The sequence below is a fragment of the Sylvia atricapilla genome, chromosome 2 (genome assembly GCF_009819655.1).
Source record: "Sylvia atricapilla isolate bSylAtr1 chromosome 2, bSylAtr1.pri, whole genome shotgun sequence".
In the NCBI taxonomy this organism is placed as follows: domain Eukaryota; kingdom Metazoa; phylum Chordata; class Aves; order Passeriformes; family Sylviidae; genus Sylvia; species Sylvia atricapilla.
The window spans coordinates 24,215,681-24,232,578 of record NC_089141.1 but is presented as its reverse complement, the minus strand read 5'-3'; the positions used below and the strand labels follow the sequence as shown (position 1 = coordinate 24,232,578).

The window sequence follows — 16,898 nt, the reverse complement described above, 5'->3', positions numbered from 1 at the left end:
TTTTCGGGACTGAAGATTAAACAGATGGATTATGATAAAACAGTTGTTTGACTTGAAAATCAGTGAAGTCACTGTGATTATTTGTATCAGTGCAAATCAGAAAGCTAAAAATCCTGATTTGATGTGCTGTTTCCAGGTTGCAGACCAGATTTCTCAGACAGTGACCTGAGGAAACAAGGGAAAAGCTTGTCTTAAGGTTACTTTTTTTCTAGCATAAACTCTTCTGTAATCATTAGTAATTAAACTTCTGGAAGGAATAGAGGCCTTTGGGCTTTGTTCTTAGTTGCTGCACCTATAACATTGAAGGCTGTATTTGAGTAAATCAGAAATTGTCAAGGCTAAACAAGAAGATAACAAATACTAAGCCCAGGGCAGTTTGGGCTGAAGATCACTTACTTCTCTTGCTACCTGATTTATAAACGTGTTCTATCCTGGTGGTTTTAATAGACTAGTGATCCCTTATTCTAGACTAGTGGCCTTCACAAGAGAAATCTTTTTATCTAGTGATTTTTAAACCAAATAAAAGTTAAACATAAGCCACCTCATCATTTCTGTTAGTCCTCAGCTTGGTACTTAATGTACTTGACTGCTTTCCTGTATAGTCAGGTGGCCTGCAGATCAGGTTGTGCAAGCAGTACATGATAACAGAGGTACTGGTCTTAGCATTTTTTCTTTTCACAGTAAGACCTCATGCATGGCTAGTTTCACTGGTAATATCTGCAATTTTGTCCTTTTTTTGGTAGCAAAAATATTGAAGTATTTCAAAGGAACTAGTGTATGTCTTCTTGAGTCTTCAAATTTTATGCTGTCATCACCATAGGCATCAGTGTATCACGGATGCATTAGATGAAGAATGGGAAAGATAGTTTAAATAAAAGTAATGCAGAATTGTTTACTTCTGATCGAGGAAGGCATATAAAGTTCTTATATAGTTCTTACATCTGAGTTATTTCTGGACTATATTATGGGTTGAAGGTAATTAGTACTTAGGAAGTATGGAATATGATGTAAGAGGGCCTTACTTTAGGAGAATAAAGAAGAGGTGAAACAGAAAAGGAAAAACAAATTATAAACCTAGTACTTAAAAGGAGCTTTTTTGGTCTCTTCCAATTGCATAGGTTTAAGGGGGAGGGTGAGGATATTTCCTATCCTACCAAGCCCTGTCATGCTTGGTAGATGTCAGGTAGTGCTTTTGACAGGAATCTTTCATTTCTTTAGTCTCGTAACTCTGAGGTTTTGCAGTGTGTAAAATGAAAACTTGGCCAAGCATTTTAGTATAGTTTGTGACATCTTAATAGTTTGTGACATCTCACTTTTTAAAAGTGAATCTCTCTTGGGAATCTAGAGTTAAATGTTGGTCTTTGTTTTTTGTTTTGGTAGTTGGTTCAGTGATATTTTGTTATCTGACTACATATCTTTTTATTTTGGAGTGTTTCTTTAAGGGATTTTAAAAAATTACATGTCCTGAATATTAGCTCTTTCTTTTTTAAAGCAAAACAGCTAAACTGAAAAGCTTAGTAGGGTGTTTGGACTCTGAATTGTCTACATTGGATAATAGAAGCTGAGAACATCCAATGCCCGGAGGCTTTAATATCCCTAAACCAGGTGTAATTAATGGTTAAGTCCACATGTAGATTTGCAGATAGCATTAATTCAAAAATATTTTTTAAACTTCATAATTTTATGGGTCATATCTGCAGTAGTTCCCAAGTTACGATTTTTTTCATACTTTTTATCCCTGACTTTTATCCCAGCTGTGCAGCATCATTTACCTTTGGTCTCTGCTCCCTAGTTTTTCCCGTCATTTGTCAGTTTAGTCCTCCCATTTTTTTCACATTCTGATCTAGAAGTGTATGTTCTGTTGGCAGGAGGTATAAATTCTTGCAGGCAGGATAGAAGCCTCTGCCTGGACTGATTTGGAAGCTAGACAGATGTATCTTATACTAAAAGCAGCATACAATTACTTCAGGGTATGCTACTCTTTGGGAATGCCTGATCTAGGTAGTAAATGGGGGAACCACGTAATTGACCAGTTAAAGAGGAAACTTTGAAAGTCTGGCTGAATGTTTTGAGTGCAGTGTAGGAGCAGACCAGCTCTTGTGTTCAGAGAGTTGAGCTGTGGATGCAGCTCAGCTGGGCTGTTGCCATCCCTGCTTGGCTGCCTGAGTCCAGACCCAAGGCCTGGTCAGTGGAGTTCCTTAAGAAATCTGCCACTCCTCTCTGATTAATGCATACTCCCACTTCAGCAGTGATTGAGGGGAAAAAGCCAGCCTTACTGTAGGCAGGCCAGAGGTGGTGGTAGCTTGTTGGATTTATTATCACTTTCTGAGGGAAGAGAAGAGAGTGTGCTTTAGAAATAGTAGTCTGCACTAATCCCAGTGGTGGACAAGGAACGAGAGGAAAGTGATATATGAAAGTTGCTTCCTGATATTTGAATCATGGAGGAAATTTTCAGCTGTATGCTTCTGGCTGGTGCCTGCTTATCCCTGTGCTTGTGTATCATGATGTATTTATCTTGGTACCTGCAAGATAATTCCTTAGTCATGATTTCTTAAAAAAAATGTTTTGAGAAGTGCCAGCAGCTAGTCTTGAAACTGAAAGGGCATGATTCAGAAACTTTGGGAAGCCCCAAGAGAGTGTAACTTCTAGGCTCTTGCTGCATTTTTTGAAAGTGGAGGGCAGTTACTGTGTATGTCTGGAATATGCACCTCAGTTGCCAATTTTAGATCTCTGTCAAGAAGCTGAGATGCTTTTGTCCAGGTTTAAAGCTAGCTTGAAAGCTGGAATTACCAGAGGGGGGCTTGCCTTTTTTGCCTTTTTGCCTTTTCCATTACTATGACAAGACAGCCTCCTAGCATTGGTCTGGAATAGAAAGAAGTTGAGTGTTAAAAATCAGTGCTGAAGAGTTGAATCTTAGAGTTTCTGTGATGGTAAAGATAGCTTGCTCCTTCTTCTTTCTACTCCCTCATTGCAGTTGAGTGGTTCTTCAGTTTGACATTGCAGTTCCTGCATGACTGTGTTTTAAACAGGGTCTGTGAATTGTTCTGGATTTTAGAATTTGTGTGTGTAGAGTTCAGTGTAATGTACAGCAATAGTATTGGTAAGAATAGTGGTAAGTCACTGAAGGGAATAAATAAAATACCAGCTAGAGATGTATGCTTAATTTCAGTTTGTAGTGCTGCCTTCAGTAAGCTAGTTCTCCATACAAGGTGTGAGAAATTAAGTCATGTAATTTTGGGTAATTACCTGATATGTGAATGAGTAGTTCCCAAACTATGTGCTGTTTGTCATTAATATGTGAAACAATTTAATTTGTTTAATTTAATTAACCATCTCTTATGGAAGGTTATATATTTGGGGTGGTAGGTTTGGGAATTTTTTTTCAGATGAAAGTTTAACAGGGCTGAGAGGGATGTTTTTCTTTGAAAAATAGCGTAAGTCAGCAGTTCACAAACTTCGGGGCCAAAGTGCTTTCAAATGGCAAAATTTCCAAGACAGTGACCTGGCTTTCACAGATCTATACTGTGTTTCTGCTTCCATCCCACATAATTGGTTCTTATGCAGATAGGGGCAGTTAAAAGATTCACAGTATTTTCAATTATTTTGTACACGTGTTTGTGCAGACCTCCAAGTGACACAGCCTAATTGTGATTCTTGAGAAGAAAATACTGGTTGGCATAAAAATTCTTGCGCTGCTTTTGTTAGCATTTTCACTGGAATATCCTTCAGATTAAGAGTCTGTCATGTTGCTGTCTAATCGTGCAAAAACCAATAGTAAGCAAAGAGGCATGTTAGCATAAATAGTTACTTTTTGTTATTTCTGTCATTCCATTAAGGTTTTTAAGAAATCCTAATGGAAAGAATGTGTGAATTACTAGAAATATTTCACAGCTGACTGAGAATACGTCATTAAATTTCTTGTGTCTGAATTGCAGTACTTGATGTTTCTGCTTTGAGCACTGGGCTGTTGAAATCTAAATGATGAAGGGAGTTTGTACTCCTCCTGCACCTTTTCAAACAGTCTAGATTGGGCATCACATTTCTTGTTAATGGCTCACACAGACATAAAGCGTGCAGCAAGAGAAAGCCAAATTCTGTAATGGGAACCATTCATGCCATCCAGTCTGTCAAATCATTCAGGGACTGCCTTGGTTTAGCCACCCAACCGTGTGTGCCCTTGGCTTACTTGCCTGAATTATTTAAATAGGCAGATCTTCTGGAGTGTGAGAGGATGTCAAACTGGGGCCCTGATGGTCCATAAATGTGAAGCACTGCATTGCTAAAGCTGAGGCCACTGAATAGTAGGCAGTGCTCTTTCCTGATTTTAGTTACAGAAGGAATAGGTGTTTTGAGTATTTGCATGTTTATTGTTGCTTTGTTTTGGTTTGTTGGTTTGTTGTTTTTTGGGGGTTTTTTTAATATGTAAAGTCGTAGTGTTAAATTGAGCCTTAAAGCCCAATAAAGCAGCAGGATGGAAAAATTAGTCTGTGTTGAGGTTCTGGTTTCTTTCTTTCTCTGCTGGTGTGTGTACTTTTGTGAGCTGTTTGAAATGCGTCTGAAAGCAACAGCTTTCCTTCAGTTCCTGCCTCAGATACATCAAGCTGCTAAGTGTAAAAAGATCCTTTTCAAAGTGGCCCATATCTGCTGTTTGTGTTAACTTATTTACAGCAACTTTGATCATAGCAGCTCCAATGAAAAATGTAAAACCACAAGCAAGAATTTCCATTGAAAAAGGGCTAGATATTTAGGTTTTAAAGTTCTGTTAACTTTTCAAGAGACTTTTCTGTTTAAAGCATTCAGAAATCTATAGGTGACCCAGTTTTTTTCTTAATAGGTTTTGTGTCTCTGTTCATGGTTGAAGGTATAATTCTGTAAATATGCATGTGAAAAAGTGAACTTGTTGATTAATGATTTGCATCTTTCGCTCTCAGAATCTGGTTAACAAACCACTGTGAGAATACGACTTCAGATTTGGTTGAATTAGTTCCACTTTTGCTGACTTCCCCCCAGCTAGTTTCTTAGCTCTTGCTTATCCATGGTCAGTAAAGATATGACAGATAGTAGCATTATACTGGGAAGAAAGGCTCCATTTTCAGGGGGCTTCAGTCTGTTAAGGCCACTCTTGGTGTATCTGCGCTGTTTTAAGGAGGGATGCACTCAAGTTACTTGGGTCACCTGACTGGAAGAAGAGTTAAAACAAGTTTTGTCTTGTAGTCTGTAAGCTTGGTCTGTGAACAGTCATGTCTGTAGTGACAGGCAGACAGGAGTTGGACACCCAGCCTCTTGGTATGTGTTGGAGAACCCAGTTGTAAAGCTTTAAGGGAAGTGGTGTCACTGTCTCTTCTGTGCAAGTTTGGTTTCAGACAGGGTGTGTGCATCATCTTGCTTTTTAATGGTTTAGCAGATCCATGCAGACTCCTATATCTGTGTGCCATAGCTTTGTCATGAGAATGTTAAAAGTACAATTGAAGAGAAGCCATTGTTGGATATGTTATAGAAGCCTTGACTTCCTTTGTTTGTGTCTGAGTTGTGGACCCTTTCTTTAAAGCACACAAGTGGATTTTGCAGTCACAGAAAAAACCTCAAAGATTGATTCCAACCTTGTACTGATGACCACCTTGTCAACTAGACCATAGCACTAAGTGCCACATCCAGTTGTTTCCTGAAAACTTCAAGGGATGGTGATTCCACCACTTCCCCTGGGTAGTCTATTCCAAAATTTAATAACCATTATGTGAAGAAATTTCTCCTGATGTCCAGCCTAAATTTCCCCTGGTTCAGCTGGAGACTGTGTCCTCTCGTCCTGTTTGCTGCTTGCCTAGGAGAAGAAACCAATCCCTACTTTACTACAAAGTGCTTTCTGGTATTTCTAGTGAGCAATAAGGTCACTCCAGATCCTCCTTTTCCCTCCTACATCACTCCTTTCTAGAAGGGAATTGAAAGTTCACACAGAGGTTCAAAATGAATGCTATCTTCATCTTAGGTCAGTGTTTAAAGTCTTGAATACATTGCGGAGGCTGGATTTGCTCTGATGGATTCACGATTATCTTTCACTGTGACCTCTCATTATCGGCACAGTTTTCCGCTGAACTAAGGACTGAACTTCCTTTTTTAATTTAGTCTGTGTGTGAGCTAGCTGAGTTCTCTCATATCTCCATCTAAGGATCATTGAATATTCAAACATTAATCTCTTAACGCCTTCCATTAGAGGAATGCCTTTATTTACTGTATCTCAGTTGAGTTGGAAGCACCCATGGGATAAAAAGTCACAAAGGAAAAACATGGTGATGAGAATTAGTAACATTTAAACACCTTTCCTTTAAGCCTTTGAGGACTTGCACATCTTAGCAACTTTGAAGATCTGAGGAATAGTGAATCACTGTTCATAAGACTATCGTGGAGGTGTTACTCTCTGAAGAATGCCTTAATTTTATTGTAAATAGCTAGAAAAAGCACCCAGAACAATAGATCTGTCTTCTGACTAAGGAGATGGTTTGTGTTTATGTTACAAGTGGGGATGGAAGGCTGAAAATATTTTTCAGTGACTTCAGCAAAATACTCAAACATTTATAAAACCACCAGTAGAAAGGTAATTTAGCCTAATCAAAATTGCCCTTTTACTTCTAGCTGTCCTCATCTAAGGGGATTACAGTCGCTCTTTAAGACTGAGGCTGTCAGATAACATTTCCAGAATGGGGGATGCCTCGGCATGTGTTCAGGTTGTTTTTCCATCTTCTAAAACAGCTGGAGGGCTGTGTTTGCTTTCAGAGAGTTTTTTTTCTATTTTCTGCTTTAACTCTTGTACAGAGGCCAGATTTGTAGCTCTGGTCGAACTTAGTTTAGCCAGATTCTTAGAGGCTTTTACCAAGATAATAGCTTTTCTTACAGCAGTACTTGATCTGGCTGTCTCCTGGAAGCTTATTGGAGCCAGTTCTGTCATTTGGCTGTAATTGCAGTTGCAGTGCCTGTGTGTTCGCAGCAACCAAAAAGGCTGGGTAGAGAGCTGAACTCTCACTCACAACCGTGTATTTCATTCCATTTTCCAATTTTGTCAAACTTTCCTAATGGATAAAAAAATCTGTTCACCCTTGCTTTTGAAAGTCTTTGAAGAAAGCAGTGTACTTACTGTTCATTGCATCAGCTGTAACCTCCCTGTACATACTTAAGTGGCCTAGAAGATCAAGAACTCTAAAAATCATGCTTCTAACTTTGTATTATTTTAAAATCTTTATAATAAAATTATTTGTAGTTATGGCTGCTCCTGCAGATGTTTTCAAATCTGGCAACTGAATTGTATGCATAATAGCTGTTAGCGCAAAAGATCTTCAGTTTGGCACATGAGATGAAATGGAGTTTGTACTATGAACATTGATTTCAGTTTTCTCCTTTTTAACTGTGGAGTTTGGACTGATAATTACTGTCCAGGGAATGCAGTGTCATCCAGCCACAGTTGGCCTAGGAAGGAGGAGGAAATGCTCTTCATCTGCAGACGTGGCTTTGTGCTTGTTTAGAAATGTGTTTCCACGCGTTGCCTTGTGGAAACTCACATGTCAGTAGGGAAATAGGCCCTAGGACTGTGTTCTTTCTAAAGGGAGGAGTCAAAAGAGCTCTTGAGGGCTTTTCTGCTTCTACCCTGTGGATATTTGCATGAGAGCTTTTATAGATCCATGCCACAGTTTAAGTGGTGAATTTATTTTGGATTTTGAGTTTTTCTGTGGTACTCTGTAGACTAGGACCAAGATGGGACTTTAAAATAAGGTATCTGTTTTGTCAGTTTTCTCTCTTCTTGCTCACTTCTGGTGTATAAATTGAGAAAAAAATTAGACCTGTCTGTCCTGTTTGAATTTACTGACCAACAAAAAGAACTGGAAGATACGTTACATTTACAAAAAGTCTTTTGCCCCACTAGTCCAGATAGCTCATACAGCTGCTCCTATAATGCTTTGGTTTATTTCCTCTTGTCCCTTAGGTCTTCTCAAGGAAGTGAGTTCATATGTCTGATTTTCATAAAATACATATATTTATATATAGTCTAGGAAATATATATTCTGTGTATATACATTCCTAAATTAGCTAGAGACTGTTTGAGAGACACAGGTTAAATGGATGCTAATCTGAAATAAATAATGATACTCAGAGTGGAGAGTGCAGTGTAAAAGAATTCCAAACCCATCAAGGTATGGAAGTGCATAAAGCACACGAATAGCTGTAACTCTGCCACACACTGTATTATAGCATATTATAACTGTAAGAGTATACTTGGACATTGCAGAATTCCTGATTGTCGTCAAATTAAGTTCCATTTGGAAGGATAATTTCCTTTCCTTTGACTTTTTACATTGCTGCCTCTTAATAACTGAGAAGGACTGGTGTAGAAAAACAGTAACCCTGAATGCAGTAGGGATAACCTCTCTATTTTATATTTATAAATCAGTTTTACATCTGGGTCACACCTGCTACTTAAAGGGAACCTTAATTATGGCACGGATTTGTAGGTCTGTGTAACAAAGGTAAAAACTGATTTTAATGCTTTTCATTTTGTAGTGTTTTATGGAGAGATCTTTGGTAGCCTTTCAGGATCACTGCCATGGAGACTGTATCTTTGCATTTCTACGACTGGCAAATTACAGGCTGGTGGAGCAAATTTGGGTTTTCTCATTCTTGCCTAAAAATAAAGTATTTAATGGCTTAGTGTGGCAGTGGGGTGGACTTTCTAAGTGTGCAGCCGGCGCAAGGGGAGAATCAAGGGCAGTCTTGGTTTTGTTAATGGAGCCTGAACTTGGTCATTTAAACAAGTCACAGTGAAATTCCTGAGATCCTTCTGAAGCTCAGGGATTTAATGGGTGACTGTGAATGAGGCTGTATATAAATTCTAAGCTAGTTTTATCTTTTTTCATCTTGGAGTAGAAGCTGGGGTGATCAGACAGGGAGCAGGCTCATCTAATGCTCTTTAGAGCTTGGTAATGCTGCTGCTGTAGAGAGCTTGGGCTTTAATGCTGGTGTTGGGTGGAAATGGTGTCCCAGGAGGAATATTCCACACCTGTCTCCTAGTTAGGGAGACGGGTATTGTGTAGGGTATAAATAGAAGATTAGTTTGATGGGGTACTAATGATGCCTTTGAGACTAGTTGGATGTTTGGTGTGCACAGATACTTCAAGGATCTTGGTTGTACCATTATGTATTCTCTTTTGGAAGTCCCACTGGATGAGCTTGTGTGGCTATGGAAGATTTAGTATGAACAGTCTTTATCTAGCAACATTACCTACCTATGGCTCTTACTTACTGAATTCTTACTTGGTTATATTATCTTTGGTGCAACATTCTGGTCTTGGAGCATGATTGGAATATATCATTAAATAATTTGTCCTCAGTTTTTGCCAGGGAACACTGGGTTTTGTTGCCTTTAAAATCGATGGCGGCTAAATCAGGTAGTGGCAAACTGTGTCCTTTTAGAACTCAGTATTTGTTATTCAAATGTCATGCTGTGGCAGCTATTATGCTTGAGGGGAAAGAAGGGATAACCTATAAAATGCTAGTCATAGAAAAGACAGAGATCCACCTGCTACGCCATGGAGGCTTCCTGAAGCAAAGCAGAGGAGCAGATCTTCTCATTTATGTGTCACCAAGACAGCTGTGCCCTACCCTCCGGCACTGTACTGTTCAGCACTTCTAGCTTTGTTTAAAACCTTTTAATTGAGCTGTAATTGAGGTGATTTTTTCTTTGTGACTCTTCATGAAAGACGATTAACTCAAAGTCAGCAAGCAAAATGTGGAAGGTTTAAGTAAATGTGAAAATGGGAATAATTTTTGTTTTCCAGTTGTTTTCTTGAGTAGACCTGACACTTTATAACCAAATGGCATGCTCCTTCTGGGAAGTGTTCAAAACTTTGAGAGCCATGTAATGGGTTTTTTTCTTTGCTGCTAAAGGCAATATTTGCACTGCCCATTGCTTCTTGATAAAGTAGTACCAAGACATTGGAAAATAATAAAAGGAACCTCTTCTGATATTTTGTCAAGCATCTAAAGTACAGAGGCAGTTAAGATTGTTGTGCATATTCTAAAATTAGCAATGCTGCCATTTTTTTTATGTGACTTGGATACTTCCTGGTTCCTGATGGGTGAGAAGACAGAGAAGGTTGTTTATGACGAACGGAATTATTTCCAGCCTACACAATACAAAGAATTACTTTTCTACTACTTTGCATGTTTTTGAGGAAAGCTTGTTTAGGCTTTTTGTTCCACTTTGTTTTTTCCATCACATTTTCTGTCTGCATTATGCAGTGAAATATGGCCCGTTTGGAACATTGGATGATTAAATGTGAAGGGTTTGTGGACTGAGGTTTTGTTGGATGATGTAGACTCTCTTGTATGATCTACCACAGGAAATAAAAATGAATCTGAATTTATTTGAGTGGTTTTGTAAGAGTTTTATCATGGAATGACCCAAAATAAGAAATATTTCTGGAAAGGTAACAAGAAACTTATTCTGTTAAGGAACAATTTAATTACAGTCCTTGGTGCTTGGGCATGGTGTTGATACTTATTTTAAAATATAATGAGTGATGTCAAAGAAGTGGTCGTTGAGCATTTGTAATGTTTTTTTGGCCAGGAGCAAAGAAGGGACTCACTCTTCTTTAAGGTGAAATGTAAGGTGTGATGTTTATCGTATTTTTAAGTATATGTTACAGACTTTTAACTAAGGAGAAGGCAGTCTGCTTTCTTCAGGGTGGGTTTTTGTTTATGTAGTGCTTGGTTTAGTGAACTGAGATGAGTAATGGAGGCTCTTATATGTGTCATGATGCAAATAAGCAGACTACAGACATCTGTGTTCTCTAGTTCTTCTAAGATTTGAAGCCAGGTCTAATTGTTACAGGCTCAGCAAAGGTGCTCATTTCACATCTTCATTTGTGCTGTTCCTTTGAAAGCCCGGCCATGTTGATTAGACTGCTTAGGTCCTGAGCTAACTAGTCAAAATACAAACATCCAGTCTGAATCACTGAAGCATAACAATGCATGTGGAAAACAACAGCTGGATCTAATTTCAGGAGGTTTTTTTTAATTTCAAAAATCATGCTGTCACAAAGAGCTCCTTGTTTTCCCTCCTAAATTTTATCAAGTGATGAAGACAGAATCTGTAACTTGATGTCTTTTGAAGATTCATCCTCTTCTTTTTCTTCGTTCAAAGATTTGTCCAAGGATGTGCTTATCAGACTGAGTTTGCACGCCCTTTTTCATTCATCTTCCTTTAATCTCAGCAGGCACACTGAGTCGTGAAGATTGTACCAGGATTTTTGGGCTTGAACACAGGCATCTCTTTTATACCAAATGAATTTAGCAGTGTAAGCATGTTTATTGATTATAAATGAAATCATTTGTTGCAGGCTGCTTAGTCCCTGAAGTGGGACATTGCAACTTACCTGGGTGTTGTGGTGAGACATGAACATTACTTGCTGTGCTGTCCCCTGGTTGCACTGCTCTTGCTGCAAGTGGACAGAAGAGGGGTTTTTGTGTTTGTGGTGTTGTTGTTGTTGTTTTTTCCTTTTTGGACTAAGACTTTGTAGTGGATGTTGACATTGCCTGTGGGCACTTAAGTGGAAAATTCAGGTTTGTTGTTGAATTATAGAGGAACATTTAAACAGATGTGTTGCTGACTACCATGAGAATTAATAGTAAGTGTGCAGGTGTGGAAATGAGAACATAGCAGTTTGCTACTCCAAAATGTAGTGCATGGGCTAGAGAACATTAAGAAGATTCAGTTCATATCTTATGTGGATGGACTTGCTTTGTTTTCTGATGCTGAGTGACTTTGTAAGCACGTTTCACATGAAGTCTGACAGGCATAACAGGATGTAGAGCAGGAGAACTAAGGTGAGAACAGTTTTCTGAAGAATTCCTAAAAATCAGGGTAATACTTTTTCTCTATGTAGTGCTCTGCTGAAAGTATTTTTTAATAGTGAGCAGTTCAGAGTTACGAAATTAGAAGGTAGTAACAGCTTATAAAAACAGATAATAATCTTTAATAGAGGCAATGGTATTTGAAGCTCTGTAGTTTTTAAAAAAGTAGTTCTATATTCTTTCTAGGTTAAATTCTTCTGGTAGTGCAACATCATGGTAACCTGTACTAGAATTGCCTGTGAGACCTGAAGCCTCCTTGATTATACTGGATTTATTAACCCTATCTACTTGTCATTTAGATATCTGCAAAAGCAGCAGGATGAGAACATATGAATTGGAAATGTTCTTTCCCAGTGTGCAGGAAACCACAACAGGTTGATTTGAGTCAGCATTTAAAGAGCCGCAGCAAATAGTCAAGAACTTGGTGCTATCTTCTTTTCTTTCTTTTTTAATTAAGTCAACATAAGGGCAAGAAAGGACATGGTTTGCAGATAGTATGCTGGATTTCCTGATAGGCAATGACTCTGTTTCTGTAACTGCATAACAGGCATAAAGGTTAGATCTGCTTTCATGCAGGGCTAACAGATCTAGTAGGACAAGAAAATAGTATGAGACATAGGAAAAATTAGGGCATGTTGAGGGTTGCCTGGAGTGTTGGAGGCATAACAGAGTCACTGTATTCATTGAACAATTTCTGTGGCAGCATGAAGGCCATCAATTAACAGAAAGGATAAACAGTGCAAGGACTCTTGTTTGGATTTAAACTGATGAATATCTCTTGGAAAGAATCTTCCTTGCGAGTGGGAACAGCCTGTACGCAGTCCAAAAGCACAACACTGTGTGCAGGTGGTAGTAGAAAGTCCCTTTGTGGTGGAGCACTGAGCTGTGTGGCATGCTGTCCTACTGGCTTGTCTGCATGGATCTGCTTGTGGGTGATAATGCCGTAGCTGGCTTCTTGAGTAGATAATGAACTTTCCAAGAGAAATGAATATGTCTGAGACTTTTCTGAATTCAGCTGTCCAAAAGACAGCTGAATTTAGAAAGTTTTAACGGATTCACCTTGAAAATTTATTTGAATTTTCCTGAATCTAAGTATACAGCGAGCACAAGATAGGGTGATTTTTGTTTTAACCTAACCTTGTGTGCAGAATGTGTAGGGAGTGATACTGTCTTGCTTACATAAGCAAGGCAGGCAGTATCACATCCTCAGCTGACAGAAATCTTCATTATTTCATACTCTTTGGATTTTGAACACAAGAGGGTCTCAGCACCCTTTGTAGAGAGTTTAATTTCAACAAAATGTGAAAAAGATATTTTCCCTCATTAGATGTGGGGCAAGGAAATTAATTCACAGAATCACAAAATGGGTGAGGTTGTAAGGGACCACAGTGGGTCATCCGTTCCAGCATCCTTGCTCAAGCAGTGTCATCCCAGACCACAAGGCATAGGGTTGCTTCCAAATGGTTCTTGAGTATCTCCAGTTACGGAGACTCCACAACCCCTCTGGGCAACCTGTTCCAGCACGTGGTTAATGGCACAGTAAAGAAGTTCTCTGATATTTAGGTGGAACTTCTATGCATCAGTTTCTACTCGTTGTCTCTTGTCTTATGGTTTGGCACCACCAATCCTGGCTGTATCCTCGTGACACCTTCCCTTCAGGTACTTAGACACCTTAGTTGTATCTTCTCCAGGCTGAACAGGCCCACACCCCTCAACCATTCCTCATAAGCGAGATGCTCCAATACCTTCATCATTTTTGTTGCCTTCTGCTGGCGGGCAGCCCACTCCAGGAGTTCCACATCTCTTGGACTGAGGAGCCCCGAACTGGACACAGCACTCCAGGTGTGGCCTTAGTGAAGCTGAGTAGAAGGGCAGGATCATTACTCAACTCCAGGTCATCTCCACAGCATGCCTGTTTGGTGTGACTTGTATAGTGGCAGATCATCTTAAACAATGAAAATAAGATCTTGTAATGGGAAATGTTTAGCAAGGTCATTGAAGGTTTTGCTACTTGCATTATTATTAACAGTGGATGTTTTAATGAATTAGCTTATGAGAATCCTCTCTAGCACTGTGTGTTAAACACAAAAGAATGCACAGTCCATTGAAATGATGGTAGGCGGTGTAGAAAACAATTTCTGACACAATTTGCGCTTGACCTGCATTGAGCCTCTTATCTTCTGCAATTGCATTTTTGGAAACAACTTACAGGTTCAGTAAAGAGGAGTTGAATATCCGTGACTTTAGGTTTTAGGTACCCAGATGACTAGGAACTTCCTTGGAAGCATCTGGTGATGGCTGCTGACAAATCTTTGGATGATGTTGTGCCAAGATGATTGGTCTGACCAAGTCATCTTTGTTCCCTCAGTCCCTTGTTTTCAGCAGTTCTCTTCCGTTTACTTGCTACAGGGTTGTATGCAAGATGGAGGTCAGGGTGCTCACAAAGCTACCTGGAACAGCTCTTCTCCAAAAACAGGCTGAGAGACTTGGGGCTGTTCAGCCTGGAGAAGGCTCCAGGGAGATCCTAGAGCAGCTTACCAGCACCTGAAGGAGGTTATAGTAGACCTGGAGAGGAACTTTTTACAAGGGCATGTACGATAGGACTAGGGGGAATGGATTTGAGCTGAAAGAGGTCAGGTTTAGATTAGATGTTAAAAAGAGATTCTTCATTGTGCAAGTGATTAAACACTAGAACAGGCTGCCCAGAGAAACTGGATGCCTCACTCCTGGGAATGTTCAAGACTGGGGTGGATGGGCCTCTGAGCAACCTGGTCTAGTGGGAGATGTCCCTGCCCCACGGCAGAGAGGTTGGACCTAGATGGTCTCAAAGGTCCCGCCTGACCCAAACCATCCTGTGATTCTATGATTTTTGCACATACTGGGGGAAGGAGGACAGGGCCTCATGGTAATTAGGTTGCCCCTGCCCTGTGTCAGTCCAGCTCGACCTGATGCTTTTGAAATTTGCTAAAAGTGTGCCACTTTAAACTCATGGTGCTCACCTGACATATGAAATAATTTCTTTCTGTACCTTTCTTTTTATTGGAGATCTCTATTAGAATACTTTTTAGTGTGACTAAGTTGAGAATCTAATCACAGTGCTGTGTCTCTGCTTTTAGATTTGTCATTATAAAACACACCCTGTTAAGCAAATAGTTACTAAAACTTGCTTTTCTCTGTACTTTTTCTTTTGGGGCAATTTAGGCTAGAAATGAATGTGAAGATTTCCTAATCTTTTCATTTCAGTGCTGTGACACCCTTTTGCTGAGGGAAATGAGTTCTTGAAAAATGGGACAATGTTTGAAAAGTGCTAATGCTGACTGAGGAAAAAACTCTCAAGCACGAAGACTGATAAACTGTTTTATCAAACTTGGAACACTAATTCCTCAACAGCTTATAGTAAATTTGTACTTTGACATAGCTGACTTTCCCTTTCCAAGTGTATGATAGGTTGTTTGTATCTAGCAAAGGTCATCAGGTGAAATTATTCTGCAGCTCTGGGAAAAATGTGCTGCTGCCTTATAATATGAAGATATGTATTTGAGGAAGCTTGAATTGGTTTTATATGTAAAGCTATGAAGGAGTGTTGAAACATGGGGCTATCATCTGAAATTTGGTAGGGTATTTATTATTTTAGGTTTATCTTAGACCTGGTATTCATATGTGGTGGTTTTCTTGGTTGTTGCAGTAGCTAATAAATTTAGTTATCTGCTCCTGACAAACTTGGGATACCCAACACGAATTTGGGGAGAATAGCTTATTGTGTATGTGCATAAGGTAAGGAGTGTAAGTTCCAGTTTTACCTTCACTGCTGAGTTGAGCCAATTTCCTTTCCCATTGCCCCAGTCCCAGAGGAGGAGCTGCCCAACCTCCCTCTGAATTCAGCAGAGAATGCTTAACCTTTTAAATGCTTAATTATCTGGGAGCTTATTATTAAGAAATTGTACTTGAAAATTTAATTCTGCTTGGCAAATAATCATCTGCAGGCTAATGCCACTTGCCAGTTCCACTCTCCCTGTACTCCCTGCTCAGTCTTCACCTGCTGTTTCCCTTTTTTGTGTCTTCTAATTTGAACCTTGACTCTCAAGTCTAAGGGAGTCATTTGGATTGAAATAAAAGCCCCTCATGACTTGTAATATGAGGCATTTTCATGTCATGTAGCAATAGACCTGAGGCAAAGGAAAAACTAAAATTGGAAGCTGCACTTACCTGCTCCCTAGATAAAAAATTTTTTGACGGTGAGGAGAAATTATTTTTGTTTTGCAAGTCCTTTGGAATCTGTTTACATGAAACATCTGCTATATCATATGTAAGAAGAGAAGGCCAAGAGTAATAAAACATTTCATTAATGTTTAATAGCATAGTGATTAGCAACCCAGAAAATGTCTTATGCCCGTGGGAGATTAGAATTTATTTGATTAGTAGATTAATTGCAACCTGTTCTGGTTATGATTGCAGGTGTAAGGCTCTATGGATGTTGCAGACTCCCTGAGGACTGATGTTAAAGGCATATCTATACTTACTTTCTTCTTAGTTGAAGAGTTAAAAATCAAAACGTGTGGAAAAATCTGACTGCTTTTTCTATGAAAGGAAAAGGATTTTTACTCTAAGAGTGTGTTAACATAGATCCTCTGTGCTTCCACTGAAAAAGAATGGCTATTATTATTATCTCTGGAAGCATAGGGCTGCCTTTTACAAAATACTTTTCCTTTCAGTTCTTCTTCTACTGCACTTTATTTCTATCTTAAAATGAACTTGAACAATCTCTCTGAGTTTTGGACTTAGTTGTGTTTTTCTGACTTTTATCTTGAGTACACTTCAATTCCTCCTGCATCTGGACTTGCTGCTGGCAGAGCACAGCAGATGCTCTAGAATGGAAGTGTAGAACCGAGATGTTCATCAGGTTGCAGTATTTGAAACAACCACTTCAAAATGATGTAGTGAATTTCAGGTTGTGGTCTAGAAGCGATGTGATGCTGGAAATCAGTTTGTCTTCCAAGTTTAGT

At 39.2% G+C, this 16,898-nt stretch overlaps 1 protein-coding gene across 2 annotated transcripts in view; it reads left to right on the top strand.

The window, feature by feature from the left end:
• GSK3B (glycogen synthase kinase 3 beta) overlaps nt 1–16,898 on the top strand; it is a 146,889-nt gene that overhangs the window by 54,393 nt on the left and 75,598 nt on the right. The gene's annotated exons all lie outside the window — the stretch shown is intronic.